Source organism: Camelus bactrianus, chromosome 23 (assembly GCF_048773025.1).
Source record: "Camelus bactrianus isolate YW-2024 breed Bactrian camel chromosome 23, ASM4877302v1, whole genome shotgun sequence".
NCBI lineage: Eukaryota > Metazoa > Chordata > Mammalia > Artiodactyla > Camelidae > Camelus > Camelus bactrianus.
The window spans coordinates 16,137,971-16,149,458 of record NC_133561.1 but is presented as its reverse complement, the minus strand read 5'-3'; positions in this window follow the sequence as shown (position 1 = coordinate 16,149,458).

Here is an 11,488-nt window from a genome sequence, read left to right as displayed (position 1 = left end):
GGAAGCTATGGGTGAGAAGCCAGGTAGAGCAGAGTAGAAAAGAAGCCAGTTTTGTTGCCGGAGAATAGGTTCTTGTCTCGCACAGGAAAGAATTCAACAGTGAGCCATCGTAAAGTGAGAGTAGATTTATTCAAGGAGATACACACCCCATAGACAGAGTGCAGGCCGTCTCACTCAGAAGGGAGAGCGGCCATGAGGTGTAGGAGTGGTTAGTTTTCATGGGCTGGGTAATTTCATACGCTAATGAGCAGGAAGATTATTCCAACTATTTTGCAGAAGGAGCAGGGATTGCCAGGATTTGGGTTCCACCCACTTTTGGCCTTTTCTGGTCAGCCTGAGGACTGTCATGGTGCCTGCGGGTGTGCCCTGAGGTGCAAGGTCTACTTGTTGAATCTTCCACCATCTTGGGCTGGGTAGGTTCTAACCAGTCTATGTCCTGTCCTCAACTGCTATGTCATTCCTTCAATGGTTGTGCCCTGTTCCCTTCCTTCCTGTCTCAGTTTGAAGCAAATCAAGGAAGATCCTGGAACACTGTCCAAAAGGGTGCTGGAATAGCCACAGTTCACCCTTACAGGCCTCCAGGCATGGCCATGTCTAACCAATAGAAAGCTAACAAGCAAGACTGTAAACAATGCTGTAGGTCAGTGTTTCCCAACACAGGGGTCTGAGGTCCAGCAGCATTGACATCACCTGGGAACTTGTTAGAAATGCAGATTCTCAGGTTCCGCCCCAGACCTGCTGAATATGAAACTCTAAGGGTGGGCCCCAGCATCTGCAATAAGGAACTGCAGTAAGGCAAGCTTTATAAATCAGCATTTCTCTACTTCAGCTATCCTGTAAAACCCACCGAGCAACCCACCCTGCATCAATTACATCAAAATCTCTGAAGGATGGGGCCATGGGACATTCGGCTGTTTTTTTTTAAATGCCCTGGGCCACGTGAAAAGAATGTTCAACATCACTAATTATCAGAGAAATGCAGATCAAAACTTCAGTGAGGTATTACCAACACCAGTCAAAATGGCCATCATTAAAAAGTCCACAAATGATAAATGCTAGAGAGGGTATGGAGAAAAGGGAACCTTCCTACACTGCTGGTGAGAATGTAGTTTGGTGCAGCCATTATGGAAAACAATATGGAGATTCCTCAAAAAACTAAAAATAGACTTACTAAATGATTCAGCAACCCTACTCCTGGGCACATATCCTGAGGGAAGTCTAATTTGAAAAGATACATGCACTCCAATGTTCACAGCACCACTATTTACAATAGCTAAGACATGGAAGCAACCTAAATGTCTATCGACAGACGACTGGATAAAGAAGCTGTGGTAATTTATACAATGGTATACTACTCAGCCATAAAATAGAACAGAATGCCATTCGTCGCAACATGGATTGACCTAGAGATCGTCATTCTAAGTGAAGTAAGCCAGAAAGAGAAAGAAAAATACCATATAGTGTCACTTATATATGGAATCTAAAAAAAAAAAAAAAAAAAAAAAGACACAAACTTATTTACAAAAGAGAAAGAGACTCCAAGACATAGAAGACAAATTTATGGTTACCAGGGGGAAAAGGGGTGGGAAGGGATAGATTGGGAGTTTGAGATTTGCAGATACTAACTACTATATATAAAATAGATAAGCAATTTTCTACTGTGTAGCACAGGGAACTATATTCAATGTCGTACAGCAACCCATAATGAAAAAGAACATGAAAATGAATATACGTATTTATATGGATGACTGAAACATGCAGTGCACCAAAAATTGACACAACACTGCAAACAGACTATACTTCAATAAAAAACAAAACAAACAGATGAAAAAACACCCTGGGCAATTCCAGTGATGGAAAACACTAGCTTTAAAAACTGCCCTAAGGAGAAATCCCTTTACAAATGAAAGGCATCAATACGTCATCATTTTTACCCAGGCTGGAAACAGTGAAGAGACCGTACGTTCCGATTTTATCAGCCCTCTTCTCTGGGTTTCAGGAAGCCTTAAATGAGATGGCTTATTGGAAGGACCTTTAACTTGAACTGGCTGTAGCTAGCGAGGCTTCCTCCTCTCCTGCCCAACGGATTACTCCAGAGGAGAAACTATAATCCTTTAAAGTGAGTAAGGGCAAGCTTTCCAGAAACCCGGGATCAACACAGCAGAACTGTGTCATCTCATGAAAGACCTGCTCAAGACCAAATGCTTTTTCAGCTGAAATGAAAATTAACTCCGAAGTCAATACAGGTTTATTGCGTTCATTGTAACGGAAGATCTGCTTACAAATTTCATTTGCTTAAATCTTTACTGTCTGCTCAGCATTTTGATCTCTTGGTTTTTTATGCTTCTCTACTGAATTTCAGTCAGGAACATTCTTATGCCCTCTCTGGGTTTTCCTCCTTCTTGTCTTTTCTTCTCTCAGTTCCTCCTACTCTTCCCCTCCCTCTTTTCACACGTTCTGAGAAATGCTGGGTAGACTGAATGTGAATTACACATCCTTGGGGCTGCAGCCTGCTTGTGTTAAAACCACTTGCAGTTACCTCCAGCCATAATTGTCATTAAAATTTGATGCAATTATTTGCTAAGTGCACTTACAAATTTACCAGAGAGGCTAGATTAATTGCCATTCATATATTAAAGATTCCCATCATATTAAGGGGCCGCTTAATTCCTTCCTTCTTCTAAACTAATTACTCCCTCCACAAGCAGTATGTGTTTAGTAGTCTCTGAATAAATACCAAGCCAGTCCAGTCTTCGTTAAGCTCAGCCCAAATCAGGCAGACACGCGGGGTCCCCAGGGCAGCAACACCCACCCTGATCCCTGTGTGTGGAGCTGCCTCCCTTGGCATCTTTCTCTGGCTGCCTCCTTGCCAACAGGTGAACCATGCTCTCTCTCCCCACAGTAATGTTTCTGAACATTTATTTGCTTCTTTTTTGAGTGATAAGGTATGTAGATGCAAAAATAACCTCCCACTTCTACAAAGCCAGCCTCCTCACTGAGCTGCAGGGGATGACTGTAGGTGGGTTGGTGGTAGGGAACTGTGCTGGTTGCATTAAATCCCAAGCCGTGTGCAATTAGGTGAGTGGTGTGAGGATGTCTGGGAAGTTGCCCGTCCCTTTCCTTCTACCCGGCCTGCTTTAGCTCTGCAGATTAATCTGCACCCACTCCCACTCTCCTCCCACCAGCGCTCCCGCCCCCGCCCCAGGCCTTGCACTTCGCAGCCATTACCAACATAGTAAGAAAAGCACCCATTTTGGTTCACAAACACCTCCACATCTCGTTTTCACTGAGAACAATTCCATGACTTGACTTAAGAGGCGTGTTCTCCATTTTACAAATAGCAGAAATCGGCTCTAGGAGTTTCTGTGACGTGCCCCAGGCAGAACTCAGACTCTGCCACTTCCTGCCTGCAGCTCCTTGGGGGAACTGTGGAGCTGGCTGGCACTCTGGAGTCATAAACCACACCCCCCACTCCTGCTCCTGGGCTCTGTGTGCCTGGAGCCATTGACACCTCAGCACCTACTCCCCACTGGGAGGCCCTTCACATACCTGCATTTTTGCAAGATATAAAACATCTTCCCTTGAAGTGTGTTTACCCTAACAAAACCCATCGCCCCAGGAGACAGCCCTGCTCACAATACCCTCAGCAGACAGGTCTCACCTCCTGCCCTTATCAAAGTCACAAATCCTATTGTTCAGGGAAGTCCCTGACAGATCTTACAACCAATCAGGTACCTGTGCACGAATTGATCATGCAGCCCCTGCTCCTTGTGTGCACAGCCTCCTCCCCACAATAAAAGACCCTGCCCGCCCACCCTTGGCGCTCACGCAGGCACCTCTCACCTGTGTGGCCCGCTGTTGCTTATAGCAGCATACCTATTAAATCTTCCTAAACTTTTCTTGGTATCTGGTAATTCTTTATCAGCCCGCATCACTGTCGCCATGTGTGCCCACAACAGGAACTACACAGCCTCTCTGGGGCACTGTAGTCTTCTGGAAATACCCATTTCTCCTGTGAGCTGGTGCTCACCCACACACCAGGCTCCATGTCCCAAATTAGAGACATTCCATTTGGTTGAGGCTTTGGGTCTGAGTTAAAATTTACTGCCTTTGAAGGATAGCACCTTAAGTTTCCATCAAATATGAACAGTACCTTGATTAGGATTCATGTTCAGAATGCTTTTAACCGAGCGGAGACTGAGGGTCTAGCAAAGAAGAGGGCAGATTTGTTGAGACCAGAAAAGGAAAGGTAGGGTGAAACAGGCAGGCCCCCAGAAGGGGGCACTGAGAACACTTTGGGATCTGGGTGGGGGACACAAAAGTGGACAGAGACAGAGAAAGGAGAGGTACCAACTCCACATCTTGTTTTAGCTTCAGGGCAGCCCCATCTCCTAGAACCCACATGTGCCATCTGACTTGAAATTTCCTCTCTGCTCAGGTCTGGAAGGCCAGGAACACAGCTCATCTCCACCATAAAAGACCTCAGCACCCCCCCCCCCCCCCCGCCATGCTCTCACAGACACCTCCCATCTGTGTGGCAGCTGTTTCCTATAGCAACGTATCTAGTAAACTGTCCTTTGTCTCTTAAACTTTTCTTTGTCTCTGGTAAATTCTTTTACCGCCTGAGACACTGGCCCACCTTGTCCCCCAACAATATGCACAGACACACATAAACATTCACACAGAACAGAGATTTTAAAGCTTCCATTTTAGAATTTCAGCTATAGATCAGGTACAATAATACAAAACTCACTAGTTTAAAAGAGGTTGGATCCAAATTACATTTCTGGCAGATGGACTAATTTAAAGTTACCTGCTGAGATGGGTAAAGTTTATTAATTTTTAGAGGAAGACAGATTTTTCATTCACCTAAGTTTCAAAATAACCCTTCCTCCTTTTGTTTTCCTTCTGATAAAAATCACCTCCCTGCAGTTGGTGTTTTAAAGAGATAACCTAGATAAGAGTTCCTGAGGGAATCAAGTAAAACATTTACGTCTCAAAGGCGCGGGAAAAGAATACAAGTTCCTCTAAGAAGGACTTTTGTTTCTTAAGGCTAGAATTTTTGCAATACCTACAAGACTTTTAAGATGAATAGGACAGGTTAATTGTTTAAAAAGATAGATAGACTTTGACCTGTTTCTAGAGCTGCATTTCTGGTTTTGCAAAGATTTATAAGATAAGGACAGTTGCCTTTAATTTCTCAAATAATGGGGTTGCAACTTAAATGACATTATAATTTGAGCCACCCATCCAACCATATTATCTTCAAATTGCTTCTTTGTATCAGAGAGATTTCCACCTAAGATGGAAATCAAAAGACTTATATGTTCTGGGTTTAAAGCTTTTGTCTTTGGAATGTTTTAATAAAATCTTTCATAAAGACTTTAGAAGGCTTTTCTTTTCCTCTGGGTGCAGAGTTTTATTTTAGCATCGGGGAGGAGGCTTCAACAAAGTTCCCATCAGGTTCTGAATATCAACTTTCTGTTTGGCCATTTCCTCACTATAGAGCTACTTCGAAAAAAAATCCTTTCAAATACCTCATCAGTTTTCAGCTGGGACAAACAGTAAATATTTCTGTCTGTATTGAACAACCGCTTGGACTCAAGAAGCACCCCCAAAGAGGGTAGAAAAGATATTTTATTTTCCTCTGTCTACTGAGTAGTACAGACAGAGATCCAGGAGAGCTGGCTAGGGTGAGAATTCTCCCTCTAGCCGGCTTTTGCCAGTTTCCCAGGATCCCATCTGTAGTGGGATCTAAAGCAGAGAGTAGCCCTGGTATCTACCAGAATTTGGCAGTTATTTTTTCTCTCATGAATTTTAATTTTTGTTTCCCCTTGGCTATTTAAGGGAATAACAGCAGTTTACCAGAAAAATCCCTCAGAGTCCCATCAACCCTGGGAGAAGCCCATACAGGGGCCCACTTTTGAGGGTGATATGGGGGCGTCTGTAAAGCCACTAATGAGGTGGAATATTGTTTACAGTCTCTTTAGAGTGGAAATACAGTTCAGACCGGATTACTAGGCTGAGCATTAAAATAGGGGAGCAGAGGAGTTATGACAGTCTTTTGTTTTAGATACCTCTTGTGTCTTTAATTTTTCTTTAGCCTTTTATAATCTTTCAATGAAGTTATTTTGGAATTTTGAAAGCATTTGGAATTTTCTGCTTGCCAGTTAAAACAGATATCACATTGTTTGATTTGGGAAAACTTGCTTTCAAGTGCACTTCTTAAATGAATGAGCTTATCTAATTAGAATGTTCCCTATAATGGCCACTATAATTCTAATTTTTTTTAGTAAGATTTTGCCATTTTTGTAGATATTTATAGCTTCCAGGACCATAGTTCCTAGACATAAAATAGGCAAGTGTGCCAAAGGTGGAATGCTCAACTCTGGAATTTAAGGGTCCCATTGTTATTATTTATTTATTTATTCAGCTAAGACTTTGGGTCTCTCAGAACCAGTGTAATACTTAAAAGGGCTGTGCCACTGAGTTGGGAATAGTGTTATGTTTTACAGTGCATCTCATTGCATGGAAACTTTCTTGAGGTTGGTGGGTGACCTAGTGTCAATCTAATGCATTTTCCATGACCAACTTATCCTAATGTGAATATTTTTGGTTACGTGGCAAGCACTCTAACAGCTTTTAAATGCTCAACCCATGCTCACCAATTTTTGCAGCTTTTTGGCTTCTAAGATTTCCACTAGATATAGCCTTTAGCTACACAAAATGCATTGGACCCAATACAGCTGAACTCAGTCGAGTTTTTAAGTCAGATCCAATCTGACTCTGGACCTAGTCCAGTTTTTAAGTCAGACTCAGTGCAGCTCTGGTCAGTAACCACCAACAGTTCCCAATGTGGAATCTGAGGACTGGGGAAACCAGCAGACCCTAAAGAATGAGGACTGTACACTGATTTCAAACTAGTGGGGAACCGCAGTTGCCACTGTGGAATCTGGGGAAGCATTCCCCCTGCAAAATGGGGAATTGCAGACTAATCTTCCACTAGTTTTCAACACTGAATTTGGAGACAGAACCAAGAGCTCAGTTTTCCAATCAAACGGGGAACATTGGAAAGCCAATTAGAGCAGGAGCTTGACTCAAAGAGAGTACAGCTCAGAACCAAGAGGAATTTACCCACGGTCCTCAGAAACAGCAAGAAAGACAGAAAACTCAAAGGGTCCACAGGTACACCTATGTTTCTTGTTGTCCCCAAAGCCATCATAAGTCTCCTTCAATCCCACTGCTGCCACAAAATCTGTTTTAAAAAATCAACAGGGTAAATTTAAAGATCTAATTGGCTTTATTCAATGATTCATGAATTGGGCAGCAACCTACCTAGTATATAGAATGGAGCTCCAAGGAGCTGTACAAGATGGGAGATTTTTATAGACTGAAGGGGGAAGAAAGAGGAAGTTTCTAGCAAAGAGTGGATTGTTTTAGTTAAATTTACCTTGCTATGAGGGGTGGCAAGGGGATATCAGGGGGATTATCTTACTAGTGCTGACCGGGTAATTCCAGATTGACTGGTTAAAGTTCACATTCCTGGGAGAGGCTGAAACTACAATTAGGTTACATAATAAGTCTTGGTTTGCTGACCTGGGACTTAGCACAAGTAACTCCATTTTGGGTATATTGTTTCTCTTTTTAAAACAATGCTAATAAATTTCTGGGTTTTTTCCTTCTTGTTAATCTGTCTTGTTATAGGAGCCCCAGCTGGAATTTAAAAGGATGGAAACAGAATTACTTTTCCTCCCTTACAAAAGAAATGAATGAATTTAGGCTCTCTCCCCTAATGCTGTACACTTTGGTGGTGTCTTACGGAGAGTGGGGACTGGGTTTTACTTCTCTCTGCATCTGAAGCACTGGTATGATGCCAACAGGCAATAAATGCCATTAAAACATTCATTTGATGTTGCTGATCCATGGTCCTTGTCTCATCTTCACAGTTGCTCAGGCTTTCTGCGGATTGTTTTGTGTTCTTGTGTGCATGAATTCAGGACCTGGGGGCTTGAGCCTTTCACTAGGAGGCAGCTGACATTCTCTGTGCTGCTGTGAAGCTGCTTACTGCTAACACGATCTGATGCTTCCCCTGCTTCTACTTCAAACCCCATGTAACATCCTTTCCTACAGCTCCCAATGTCTAAACTCCCTCCTTTAGATGCTTTCTCTGGGCAGTTCCTCATCCCTTACTCTAAGAGCTGACTCCTCTCCACCGCCTCAGTTTGTCTAAATCCTTTACTAACCACTCAGTCATAAAAAAAAGAATGAAATATAACAGACTCACGGACATAGAAAACAAACTGTGATTACCAGGTGGGGGAAGTGGGATGGAGGGATAGATTAGGAGTTTGGGATTAACAGATATATATTACTATGTACAAAATAGATAAACAACAAGGACCTGCTGTATAGCACAGGGAACTATATTCAATATCTTGTAATGAGCCATAATGGAAAAGAAACTGAAAATATGTATTTGTATGTGTGTATATATATAACTGAATCACTTTGCTGTACATCTGAAACTAACATTGTAAATCAACTACACTTCCATCAAAATAAGAATAAACCTACAAAAAATAATTAGAATAGCTAGAAAGGAGAAAAAATCTGTACTAATAATAAAATCTATACTCATTTTAAAAAAGAATAAAATAATGCCATTTGCAGCAACATAGATGGACTTGGAGGGCATTATGCTAAGCGAATCAAGTCAGACAGAGAAAGACAAATACTGTATGGTATCACTTACACGTGGGAATCTAAAAAATACAACAAACTAGTGATTATAACAAAAAAGAAGCAGACTCACAGATACAGAAAACAAATTATTGGTTACCACTGGGGAGGTGGGGGTGTGGTTACCAGTAGGGGTTGGGAAATACAAACTATTGGGTGTAAGATGGGCTCAAGGATGTTTGTACAACACAGGAAGTACAGCCTTTATTTTGTAATACCTGTAAATGGGAAGTAACCTTTAAAAATTGTATTTAAAAACATACATACATACATACACACATAAAATCACGGTTTAACTGAGCCAGAGATTTAAAAAATGATGCAGTGCAGATCTTTAAATGTTGACTGCAATAAATAATTTTGTTAATTATTATCTGGTCAACTTAGAATCTCATGACTAATAAACACAGTATGAAATAAAGGGGAGTATTTGCAAAAAGAAAAAGTCTCCACCTCAAAGGATTGCTGTGAGGATAACTGAGGACAAGTACGCAGCATGGGGTTTGGCATAGAGCAAGTGCTCAATCAACAGTAGCACACCCCCTTGGTGTTTCCCTTGTGTGGAGGGAGCTCCGATAGCATCACGCTCGTTAGCATCACACTCCGGGCTCGTCTCCACGACATCAGTCAGGGTGGAGAGGAGTGATACCACATCTATACATGGCAGGAGCAAAATGGCCTTGCCTGGCTCTGTTGCCTTTTTTTCCTCTTAGGAATGAACCGGCCCCAAAGAGTACAAATCCTCCTTGTTCCTCCAGAGACAGACTCTGTCTTTATGGGAGAAAGGGGAGGAGGTGGGGGTGGAGGGGAAGAGGAAGGCTGTGCAACCCTGATCCACCCTGGATCCCTCTTCCCAGCCGCATCTCTGCCTAATCCAGGGTTCGGTAGTAGGAAGCTGTAGTATGTGGCTCCAGTTACTGTCACTGCCAGTGACCCACTGGAGATTTTGCGTTTCCCATCTCCTCGATTCTGAGTTTTTCATGTTTAGAAGTTCAGGTTCAGCAGTTGGGGGCAATGAGGGGAGTGGTCCATTCCCACCAGAGGATATACCAAAAGAGCCACTGAACTGTAAGTAATGGCTACTGCCAGGGCACTTGGGGCTTGTTGTGCCAAGGAAGTTGGCAAGAAGCAGAGTTACCTTCTTGGCAGGAGAAATTGACCCTGACTGGGAGGAGGCAGGGCTGCTGTGCACAGTAGGGGTACAGAGAAATCTGGGGCCCAGGCCTTCTATTTGGCATCTCTTGACATTCCCTTGACCAGTTTCAACAGTAAACGGACAGCTTCAGCAACTGTGGCCAGAGGAAGATATGATGTCCAGGGATTAAAGTCATCAGGGATGGGAGGCTGAAACACACCACCTGGCCAGCCACTTCTCATTTTCTGAGGATGAGGGAGACGGTGAATATCACTTGTGGCCTCAAGACCAGCTCCTGTGATGAGGGCTATAGTTTGTTCCACTAACATTCTTCTTACATGCTTCTGCCAGGAAAAGAGGCCTGCCAGCATCCTGGAGAAGCTGCTTTCAGAAATTAAATGAAGACATGGATTCGTGAAGTGGATGCACTCATGAGCTGCCAGGCTCTACTTTGAGGACCAAAGGACAGTTTCCCTTCTGTTGAGAGAGCTGCTGGCTGACAGCCCTCAGCCAATAGCCCTCTCTGGGAATTGTCCTTGACTGGAATATCACTGTCTTCCAAGGCCACATCCCTTGCCAGAGGCAGCCTAAACTCCATGACTGACTGACAGAAAAGTACGAAGACCCTGCATGCTCCAGGGAGTCGGCTGAGGCCTCTGCCAAGACTGCAGCATTGCTACTTTTCTCTCTGCCAGCCCTGCTTTCATTCCGCTTCCTCCTATGACTGCCGATCCCGAAAGAACTCCCTAAGAGATCTCCTGCAATCTAATCTCCGTCTCAGACTTTCTTCCCACCATCCTGCGACAGAAACCCATTTTGCTCTCACTAAGCATGTTCTCCATGTTAGCCCTTATCCACAAATAAGATGCTATCTGGTTTACATCTCCCTTACTCTCTGCCTTATATCTGACTCAGAATCTGGACAGGAACGGAGGCGCTATTTATGGGACTGCTTCAAAACCCCAGTCATTATGGATAGAAAATCCAGGAAAGACCAGTGCACAGAGGCAAGCCAACGGTGTCACTATCATGTGGACCATCACTGACAGAAGAGGAACCCGGCCAAGAGCCAGGATTCAGGGAAGCGAGGAATGGACTCAACCACAGTGAAAGGAAAGGAAATTTAATTTCAGGCTTTATCCTTCCTAAGCAGCCTCACTATAGAGCATCTTTCAGTCAAGGATCAGGTTGAGAATTTTCTGACAATAATGAGGGACAAGGTCTTAAAAAGCTCTTGATAACCTCATCATCTGGCCAGTCACTGGCAGTGGGCTCTGGTGAAGACAGCACGGCCTCGAGACAAGAGTGACCAGCGTCTGACTCTATCGCGGTTTTTCTAGCTTGATCTGCATGACCCTAAACTGCTTAACTTTGCCTACTTTCCTCATCTGTAAAATAGAATAAGAAGAAGCTTGCAGAGTTGGTGGGAGGATTAAATAAGATAATGTATGTAAAGCCCCTAGCACAGAGCCTGGCTTTCAAGAACCCATAGAATTTTTCCATAAAGAGTTTCCAAGCTTCTCAATGTGATGCGTTATGACTGGTCTCTCTTGGCCAATTCATTTACCTCCCACTGTGCCATTTCTAAATAGGGAGACTATTTACACTTGGGCA